We start from the raw sequence: 11,734 nt of genomic DNA, 5'->3' as shown, positions 1-11,734 counted from the left end.
CCTTAGTTATAAAACTAGGGCTTCCGACTAGCTCAGCTAGGCTCTTTAACGATAAAGTCAGGGGTTTCCCACTAGTCACTATTTTACATTCTGGATTTATGATTGCCATGTGTCTTCCTAAGGTCTTGATTTCTTAAGCAGTCTCCCTTGGGTTTCTTATAAAGATGGACCCTTAACATCATGACCTTAAAATCAGGGACTTACAAATCATGACCCCAAAAAACCAAGGACTTAAAAATCATGACCCTAAAAATCAGGGACTTAAAAAAAATCTCTGTCTGAAAGCTTTAAAATAAAGACTTTCAGGGACATAATTGCATTGCTCTTGTACAGCCGAAAATTCTGCAGCAACTATGACTTAGCATTTTCATCCTATTCGAGAAATTAAGAACTTATGTTTTGTTTTTTCTTCTTTTTAAAAGCAGTAGGTCCCACATCACTTTATTTCTTTTCCTTTTTATTTCCTCCATTTAATTGTTGCAGCAACAATGCCTTAGCATTTTCAACCTCTTAAAAAACTTTTAGAGACCCAAAAATATTGATGGACTAAAAAATTTCTGGAACCAAAAAATTCCGAAAGCAAAAATCTTAGACCAAACAATCTAGGAGCAAAATCTGAGAAGAAAGATATCTGGAACCAAAAATTTAAGAACAAAAATATATGAGAACAAAAAATAGGTTGGGAAAAAAATTAAAAGACAAAATGTTCCATCTAGTGCCGAAAATCTTTAAGGAACGATTCTTTCCTGATTTCCCAAAATCCTTAGGGAGTAATTTCCTTTCTGATAAACCGTATTTTGATTCATTTTATGCATGATATTTGTTATGTTTCTATGCGATTTTTGTTACATCTCAATTGATTTTCTTGGGTTTACATCTCTTTTCGAGGGAAGCATGTGTTTGTTTGTGTTTTTGCAGGGTTTTCACCATATTTTCAAGCAAAGGCGTGTGAAGGACAATGACCCTCCTAATCCCCGAAGGTTTAGAGGAAGAATGGATCAAAGCCGATGAAGAAATGAGGGCAATAGGTGAAAACGAAATCCAATCCGAGTAAAGCAAGAAGCATCAATCATGGATGGGCTCACTTAAATTCTCAAGGAGACCAACACATCCAAAATATGGTGTATCTTATAATGGAATATTAAAATTGGGTTCATTAGCTTCGAATCGACTAGTAAAACTTCAAATTCGGAGTTCTGATGAAAAAGTTATGATATTTCCAAAATTCAATGATTGATCACCATGAGATTCAGATCAATATGTTGAACGATCGATCGTTCCACATGGAACGACCACACGTTCCACAGCAGCAGCACAAAAAGGGAGAAAAGTGCTTCCAAGGGGTTTCAAACACGCGCCATACAGCAAACAGCCAAGGAGTTCCCAACCAACTAAGCTTTCCAATTTTTGTGATACTCCTTCGCATTGGATTCCTATAATTTTTCTTGCCAAGCCTTATTTCCTACAGAATGAAAACAAAAGGCGTAAGAAGCAGCAAATAAAAAATAGGAGCAGAGCATATTAGTTTGAGTTCTTTCTTCCCTCTTTTCCCATTTTTACTCTTTAAACCCCTAACTTTATTTCTTAATTTTTCTTAGGTTAAATTTAATTTCTTCCATCAAAATTTTATTTTTATGGTTTGGTTTGGTTAGATTTTGTTACTTTTATCTTTTGCTGATATTTATTTCAGGTCTCAAGCCATTTTCATGGAGCATTGGTGATGGATTTTTAAGGGTTTTTGTTATTTGTTCTTGAATCCTTCCCAAATTTTATGGGTAATTTCTAATCTCATTTATTTTTAGTTTTTCATTGTTTATTTATTAATTTTAGTTAGTTCATTGTTTTTCTTTATTATTCTTGTTACTTGATTTTGTCTTTTTTTATGTTTATGCCATTAATGCTTTAAATTATTGATTGTTATGTTGATAATGGATTTGGTGAATATGATTACTAATAGTGAGTAGTTTACTAAGGTTAGGGTGAACTCAATCCTTGTAATGACTTGATGATGATGAGACCCTAGTTGATTTTGGGTTGATTAAAGGTCTAGATTGGAGGTTATTCCACTCATTGGCTAAAGATTATTATGATTGCTTCCAATATACCAACGAAGGTTGGATTTTGAGTAATCTAATCTTTGATCAGTTGATGAAATCGGGTGTAAGGGATCAATGAGGATTGAACCTTGCATCCACCTTCCCATCTAATGGCTTTATCCCTCACCTGCGAGAGTAGGGAAGGATGAGTAAGTAGTGGACGATTTATAGTCCAAGCCCTTCATCTTCACTCACGAGAGTGAGGATGGTGAAGAGCTTGGTGACAATCCCAAGCTCGATCAAGGATAGGATTGCTCTTCTTAGTATGATTCGTTACCTTTTAATGAACCTTAAGAAGCTAGTATATCACCATTGAAAAGTCACCCTCAATGAGTTAACTCGACCCTCTTTTTTATCATTGATTGTTAACAGTTATTTCTTTTTCATATCTTTTTGTTATTTTTTTCGACGACCCCCTTTTATATCTGACTAATACGCAAAGAAAATTGCACACCCTTGCTTCTTGTGTTCGACCCGTATGCGCTACAACACCATGCACTTGCAATAACTCACATGTTAAGATAATTTGTGTGAACAAGTTTTTGATGCCGTTGCTGGGGACCAAGGCAAGTAGTGATTTTTCTTTTGTAATTAGTCTTTAGACTTGTTGTTAGTTTCCTCACTTTGTTATTCCCCCATCCCCGGATTTAACGTTGTGTTCTTTGGTTTTGCTTGTAAATCTAGTGCATAGAAAAGAAAGAGAAACAAGGTGATTTGGGAGCAATGACAAGTCAAAAATCTATTCGAGAATATTCCTTTCTTGATGTCACTTCACTTGGTACTTGCATTGTGTGGCCAGCCATCACCGCCTCACATTATGAGATCAAGCCCTCTCACTCATCTTGAAGAGTTCATGGGGAAATGGGTTACCACTAGGCATGTTGGCTTCACTGATGAGCAACTAAGATTGATTTGCTTCCCTTACTCGCTCTAAGGTTTGTAAAGGATTGGTTGAGGGCCGAGGGGAAAGGAAAATACGCTACATGGAAAGCTTTGGTCAAAGGCTTTACATTTCACTTCCTTCCCCCGACCAAGGTTTCCAAACTTTGAAATGTCATCCTTCATTTTCATCAAGAGGTGGGAGAGAACTTCTATGAAGCTTGGGTTCCATTTAAGGGATTTCAAAGGAGGTGTCCATACTATGGGTTACGCGAATGGCTTATCTTCTAAACTTTCTACATGGGGTTGCATGAGGTTTACAAAGTTGCTTTGGATGCCGTTTTCGGTGGTTCTTTTATTGGTAATACTTTAGAAGCCGCCAAGCACATAATTGATGATATGGCTTTGAGTTCCCTATGGAGAGAGGAGATAACCTATACTAAAGAAGAGCTTGTCGATTTGGACACCTTGCCCCAAGCTATTGAGAAGTCTTTGGGTTATGTTAATGCTACATGCAATTCCCTATATCCTCAAATCTAACCCATTATTTGAACCTCAAGATTCTCATTATAACCCTCTTTTTGAACCCCAAAGAGCCCACTTCAGTCCAATTCTATTACCACAAACTACTCATCCATCACAAAAATCCCTATTTGAAAATCTCATAGAATTTGAGAGTGAAAAGACCATGGAAAATGAGGAAAGGGATTGTGAGAAGAAGTATGTGGAATATGAAGGAAGGAGAAAAATTAGGAGTAGAGAAAAGAGTGAGAATGAAAAGAAAACGAATATTGAGCTTAAGAAAGAGAAAGAAGAGAGGAAAAAGAGAGGAAGGGAAAATGAGAGATAGATCTTTAATCCAAAGAAGCATATGACTTTTACCCCATGATGTTTGACCGTGATTTTCTCCAAACCACCAATGCGGTCTTTGATGTTGATAAAAGTGCCTTAGCTTTGGCCATCTCGGGAGTTGCTACACCACTTTATGTTCCTCCATGCAAGGTGAATAGCTTGGGGGTGACATAGGTCTTTTTGTATCCATTCTTTTCGAGGTTGGTGGTGCTACCGATGTGCTCAAGCCGCCTTAAAGTACCAAAACGACCATGGTCAAGCTACTAAAAAAGCGCTAGATAAGGTACATTTTAATTGTTTTCTGATTTTTATTTTAAATTTTGTTGTGGTTTGTCTTTGCGTTTGTGCATATCTTGTGTTTTTAGGAAGTTTGGACGGCTTGGTTGGCTCAATATGTTATGACTTGGTTTGATATATTTTTTTATCCCACCCATCCACCCTTCAAAGGGTCCTTTATAACCTTATTGGCTTGGGTGTGTCACCCCTTAATTTTGCACCTTCTTTCGAGCCTTTAACCATTTGGGACGATGCTTGGTCGGGGAGGGTGCACTTCCTCTTTTTGTGCATATTTGTCATGTTTGGTTGCTTCTCTTATTTTATGTCTTTCGCTATTACTTTTGCTCGTATTTATGTAGCTCATTCTCATTTATGCCCTTTTTCGATGTGGTGTAATGTTGGTGATATGCTTGCATTAGTTGGCTTTATTTATAGATTTTGCTTTTTGAATCCCCGGCCGTAGTTTTGTTTGAGTGTGAGAGCATGGATGTCACTCTTTGACTTGCGGTTCCATTTCTTTGATTTGCCACAAGTAGGATTCTAGGCGACCCTCTTTAGGAAACACGAAGCACACTTGGGTTAGTGGCGCCGCCATTGATGTGAGAAAACACAAATGAACCTATTGTGAGGTTTTATTGAGCCTTCTCCATACAATACATGGAATCGGGTGTAAGGGATCAATGAGGATTGAACCTTGCATCTATCTTCTCATCTAAGGACTTTATCCTTCACCTGCGAGACTAGGGAAGGATGAGTAATTAGCGGACGATTTATAGCCCAAGCCCTATATCTTCACTCACGAGAGTGAGGATGGTGAAGGCTTGGGAGGCAATCCTAAGCCCGATCAAGGATAGGATTGCTCTTCTTAGTGCGAGTCGTTACCCTTTAATAAACCTTAAGAAGCTAGTATATCACCATTGAATAGTCACCATGAATGAGTTAACCCAACACCCTTTTTTATTATTGATTGTTAGCACTTATTTCTTTTTCATATCTTTTGGTTATTGTTTTCAACAACCCCCTTTTATATTTGACTAATACATAAAGAAAATTGCATACCCTTACTCCTTGTGTTCGACCCGTATGTGTTACAACACCGTGAACTTGTGCTAACTTACATGTTGAGATAAATTTGTGTGAACACTTTCCTGATTTCCCAATAAAAATGGTGGGCCCTCATTCCCTTCTTTTTTTTTCCCTTTTTTCGCTTTCATACCTCACACTATGTGTCACCCTTTTTATTTTCCTCTTTTGTTGTATCATGCTAGAAACTCAACATTGCCCCCTTCTTTTTTCATGCTTTCTCACCCTTTTTATTTTTTATTCCCACATACTTATCATGTTCTCTCTCATGATTATCTTAATTTTTTTGTCATTTTCAATCAACCCAAGTACTATACATATGAATTTTTTCATGAAGATCTTCAACTCCTGTGGATAACTTTGGCTAAATGTTTCTCGGGAAGAAAGAAACATTGGTTAATTTGTTTAAACCATCACTAAAAATTGTAGAGACAAGGTTGATTTGTAAATTTTTAACGAATTTTCATAGTATGGTTTTGAAGGTCATGGAGCCATAGGAAACTCGTGATGAACACCATACCCCTACCTAACGCGCCAATTGTTCCAGCTCAAAATAGGAAACAACCAAATAATTTGGTACTTTTGGGTGGATGTGGTATCAATCCTTAGCAGAATCTTGTAAACTAACTAGAATAGCTTATAATTTAATTATATCCTCTTCTAAAATTTTAAGTTTCATTGCACTACAAATGACATGAAATTCTTTTAAGTGACGATGAGGATATTCACCAGGTAAACCACGAAATACAGGTAATAATTGAATAATTCCTTAATGTAATTTAAAAGGAGTAGTAATTTCAAAAAACACAATACATAACGGTTGATTATCAAAAGTCGGAGCTGCAAGCTCCTTTAAAGATTGATTAGCCATATTATGTAATTAAGAACAATCTCACTAGATGATGTAGCTAGGTTGAAGAATTGTTCAAGTGAGAATATGAGTTCCTCTTCTTTTGATTCTTCGCCAATCACCTTTTTGTCTATTAGTTTCATAAACTATACCCTTATGCTTCGTAAATAATTTGATTTGAAAAATACAAAACAAAATAGTAATAGATAATAAAAATAAATTAAGAAGTAACTTTAGTAGTAATTTTGACACAATCTCCGGCAACAACGCAAAAAATTTGAAGGACGTTGTCGTATGCGCACAAATTTAAATTATTATTTTACCCTATTAAAACTTACTAAATATAGTAAGTGATAAGTACGGGTCCATCCACGGATATTACGATTACTAATTTTAAAGATACTTCTAATTTATTTATTTTATTAGAAAATATGCAAAGTAAAAAGATAGGGGGAAATGAGTTGTGATTACACTACTAAGAACTTAAAAATAAAATAAGCTTAATGCAAGAAAATAAAATACGTAAAGTAATTGAGAGACTAAATCAATAAGAGAAAGTAGTGGCAACATGTATTTTAGTCATTGGCAAGATTATTTTTAATCATTGATTAATTACAACTTTTATGTAACAGCCTAGAATTATGAAGGCAAACACTAACTGGAATTTAGTATTAATCAAGCGGAAGCTTACTTTTGCCAACACAATTAAGTGGTTACTTAAAGGTCAAACCAATATCCAAGTATAATACTTGAACCAAACCAACGCAATATAACGGAAGTCTTAACTGTCCAAAATATAGGAAAATTACAACCAAATCGAAATAAGTCCAAAGTTCAAATTACATCCTTAAATTAGTCTAAATCTAAACTAATAGTCTCTCAAATAAAATAACGAGATCTAAACAAAAGGGGAGTCATACTCCAACTCAGGTTCATCTTCCGCTCGCATATCCATTCTCCGTCGAGGTGCCATAGGGTTTTACTCTAAAAACAAAACCATTGGAAAAACATACAAAGCATAGTATCAGCAAAAAGGCTGAGTATAAACACACCGGTGTCCGTCAAACAAGTTATTGAAACCCTTTTTTTTTTGAGTAAATTCATTTTGAAATATGTTTTTTCATTTGATAAACCATATTATGATTCAAATCCAGTTCAATGGCTCTATAGTCATTTCAAATTCTCATTTTTCATTATAAATCATAAGATCTCAATGGATCCAAATCAATTTCAAACTCATATCATAAGTTTACATGGGTACTCTGTGAGTCATCCTGTGACTCGTTTGGTAGTCGGTCTACCGTCCGCGACATGTCCGGCAAGTGTAACATAATGGTATTGTGAACAATACGCTCTCAGCATTGGTGAGCCGTTTAATCATGCACACAACATCTGCTGTGGCATATGTACCCGCCATTTAGGCTAAAAAAAATTTTTTGTACATAATATATATCTTGTAATTTTAATAGCATTTAAAAGCCAAAAATATTAACTTTCTCCATATGATAAACATCTTTTATTTGCACATAGCAAAACATACTTTATTTGCAGCTTAGCAAAATCAAATCATAACATTTCCCACATGGGTAAAACATGCTTAGCATAATCTTATCACTAAACATAACCTTTGATATAGATGTATTTTTACCCAAATTTAATTAACAATATTACACTTTTTCATAAATAAACATTTTCTATTAATTTGATAAATTAGTAAATAATTAATAATTTATTTTGTAAAATTATACCAAAGTTCCAGAAGTCATATAACATGTTTATTAGGCCATTTAAACTTACAAAAATCATGTATGATGTTTTATTATTTTGTATAGACATTTTATCAAAAACAGAATAAAATAGGTTTAAAATTATTTAAGTCTGAATAAAATATTATAAAAAATTATATGATATTTCAGAAACTATTTCAAGGGGTATAAAATTTTAAATAACCATTAAAAATCATTTGAGGTATTTTTAATAATTAATATTGTTATTTTACCGATAAACCGAATAAAATTTATTTAAGTCCATATATGGTCACGAAAATTCATATAAATTTTTGAACATGTATCTACTATTTATATAAGTGTCTCATAAAATTTTCATATCCAAAAGACGTTATTTAGTATTTATTTTATATTTTACCGTTTTCAAATTTACCGATTATTAATAACCGAGTAAGAATTATTAAGGTCCTTAAATGTCAATGAAAGCTTCCCAAACTTTTACCAATTTTACCTACTGTCTATATGAGTAAGTGATAAAAATTTCAAGTCCATATGTCTTTATTTGGTAATTATTTTATATTTTACCATTTTACAATTTATCGTTAAACAATTTAACGATTATTCAAAAATAATAAAAAAAATTCCAAACTAAATATATTCTGGCCGAATCTTGTTGGAGACATTATAATATGTTTTTATTAATTATTTTTGATGATGAAGAGTTCATCTAATACCATGTTTTATAATAAGAGTATTTAACACCTTAAAATCCATTAAAATATCAATTTAACGAATAATCTCAACAAAAAGTATCCAAGAAATTTTTCTTAACATATAGCTACTGAAAATTTCTTTTAAAATGAATTTCAAATATTTTCAAATTCATATGATCATTTCCATCACAATAACTTTCACAAAGTAGTGTAAAACATGCCATTAAACATACAATAATTTATAAAATCAATATGCATGATGCCCACAATAATAATATATGTAATAAATTATTCCATACTTAAATTTATCATTTAGACATCATTTTTCAAGATTTAAGAACTTCTCTTTGGGAATTTTATTTTTTTTTTTTAAAAAAAGTTTATACACAAACTTTCCCAACTTGTTCTTAAATCCTTTAAAAATCACCCCATGTGACATACCTCGACTCCAAGCCTATATAATTATTCCGTAAGCTCCTACGCGTTCTTCGAAGCGGTTCTAACTTCGGGTCCTTGCCCTTCAAGTCTCAACTCCAACTCTTCAACTAAACATATTGCATTCATCCAAAAATCAATAATAATTTTGGATTTCTAACATGCACTTAACTTTTCCTAGTTAGAGTTGTTAGACTAATACTTGTGATGATTTTAACATATTTGGAGTATACTTATTATGTTGAGCAACATACTTAGTTAAGTCCCATAATTTTACTTGAATCCTTTAAGTAACAAAATTTATATGTTTGTGGAAATACATCTTCTTACTTTCTATTATGGCCTATTTTTATAGATTTATAAGTGATGATTTTCTTAGTTAGAGAGAAAATACTCATTTTATAATGATCTTAGTTTATAGAAAGATTCATGTAAAAAAATATTTTACATGAACAAGTTTTAACAAAAACTAGTGGAATAAGGAAATGAACATAACTTACTCTATACTTGGTGGATTTCTTCAAGCTTAGTGTCTATGGAAAGCTCTTAAGATGAAGATTATTTTTATGGGAGATTTGAGTTTATAAACATAAATTTTCAGAAGTTTTAGATGGGTTTTTGAAGGAGATTTGATGAGAAAAGAAGGTGTTCTAGTTATTGAAAGTTTGAAGGATTCTAGTGTTTGTTCATGGATGAACTTGGGAGCAATGTGTTGGGGTTTATGGCTGAATAATTATTCAGAAAATGAAGTGTTTTTGCTTCAAATATTTGCCTCTTGCATGCTTGTAATGATGCACAAGCTTTGGGTAGAACAAAAGGGGTTTTAGGTAGTGTGATTGGCTTGAGTGTGTAAGTGAACAAGGAGCTACTAAGGGGATTTGGGACAGCCATATTAGCTATTGTTTGGGGCTAATTTGGAGTGCTTTTTGTCCTCAATTTGGTCTATTATGGTATAAGAAAGGTTTATCTAAGATAGTTTAAAGTTTGGGTAAAAATTGTTGTACATGTAACAAGTTACGTAACTTGTACTTCATGTTTAAAAATCACTTGTATATGTGAGAAATATTTAATTTACTCCCATCATGGTAATATAATATGCTTGGGTAATAATTAAAATTTTTTTCGAACTGTTATGGGTAGTTGCTCAACTTTAAGTTTTACTTCCAAAGTTTACGTTACTTGTTACGATTCATAATCGCGTTACGAATTAACAAGTTTCTAATCATTGTAGAGAATTTTCAAATTACTACCATCACTAATTAAATTATAATTAGTAACGAACAAATATATAATAAAAATTAGGCACTAAAAACGACTAATGAAATCTCCTAATAATACGACTGTTTCATTTTATATGAATAGGCGGCTGTAGGATTTATATTATTCTCGTAAATTCCCTATCAACCCTTTTATATTAGCTTAATATTTGTACCCAAGATAGTAAAGCCCTAGTGTTTATTAATCGGGTTTTAATGAATTGACTGCTTTAATTATTTTAGAAAGACTTCATCAACCATTAAACTTAATTAAGAAGATACCCTATAACCCAACTAAATTTAATATTATGTAAACTCTAATAATAAAACTAGATGCAGTTATTATTACTATTTATTTTTTTAATAAAACTAACTAAACAAAGTTCAATTAATTTTAAAACATTAACTTATACAAGAATAATTAATTGTATCTAAAAAAATTAACCTTATATAAATTTAGAAATAAAAACTAGTTTACATAAATACTCAATAACAACGTTGCATAAATTAAAGACCTATTTCAAATCTCATAAAAATAATATGCCAGGACATTAATACATGTTACCATAAAATAATTTACTCTAATTTAAACAGTATAAAGAAGGGAGAATTAGAGAAACTCATTGTTTAATACTCCTTCCGTTCTTTTTTAATCTTCCACATTACTATAATGGCTAGTTTCAAAAGTTATTCCACTTTAGAATACTTTCTATTTTTAGAAAGTTTTTATCCCACTTTTACCCCTTAAAACCCCTCATTTTCTTTTAATGTACCCCTTTTCTTTTATTTATAATTATTTTCTCTCTCATACTTTCAATACAATCATTACTTCACACTACTACTTAATTAAAATAATACCACTACAACCTCATACTTCCAATATAATCATTACTTCACACTATTATTTAATTAAAATAATATCCACTACAACCCAAAGATTCTATCTTCCTTAATATGTATGAAAAATCTAAAGTGGAAGATAAAAAAGGAACGGAGGGAGTACCAAATAATAGACATGAAAATATATTATTTTTCAATTTCTCTTTTCTATCTACTTAATATTATATTACGAGTATCTTACGCTATATATTTGCTGAATGGTAAATCCTTATAGAGGTGGGCAATTAAGAAAAAGCCAAAAACAAAATCCACTTGTTGCTATGGGGATTCGTTCCTCCAACAATTTGTACCATTTGTATGACATTAAACCAACTTGTGAAACTCGGTTTTGATGTTTGCAAAAGAGTTCAAGTTATTTAAGTATTGTAAAGTGAGAAATATCAGCTGTAGCAATTATTACACAACTCTGGAATACTTTACCATCTAAGAGTTTTTGTTGAAATTTTCTTCTTCATCTTTAGTACTACTTTCTGCTGCCGACTTTATTTCTGCTATTTCTCAATAATTTAAGTTCTATGAACATGAATATTGTAGATTTTTTCGAGTACATGTCAGTAGTCTCAAAAAATGCTTAATTTGGAGTTCGTATGAGTGAGATATGCATATTTTAAAACTAAAATGTAAAGTAATTCAAGAATTAAAATTTTTTTTCATTCGGCTCTAATTT

At 32.3% G+C, this 11,734-nt stretch overlaps 1 non-coding gene across 1 annotated transcript; it reads right to left on the bottom strand.

The window, feature by feature from the left end:
* Positions 1-3,137: 3,137 nt before the first annotated feature.
* LOC130797382 (small nucleolar RNA R71) lies at positions 3,138-3,244 on the bottom strand. Its single transcript, XR_009038850.1, has one exon. It is a non-coding gene; the product is annotated as a small nucleolar RNA R71 (small nucleolar RNA).
* Between the last annotated feature and the right edge of the window lie 8,490 nt (positions 3,245-11,734).

The sequence above is a fragment of the Amaranthus tricolor genome, chromosome 12, assembly GCF_026212465.1.
Source record: "Amaranthus tricolor cultivar Red isolate AtriRed21 chromosome 12, ASM2621246v1, whole genome shotgun sequence".
NCBI lineage: Eukaryota > Viridiplantae > Streptophyta > Magnoliopsida > Caryophyllales > Amaranthaceae > Amaranthus > Amaranthus tricolor.
This window is presented reverse-complemented; position numbering and strand designations above follow the sequence as displayed.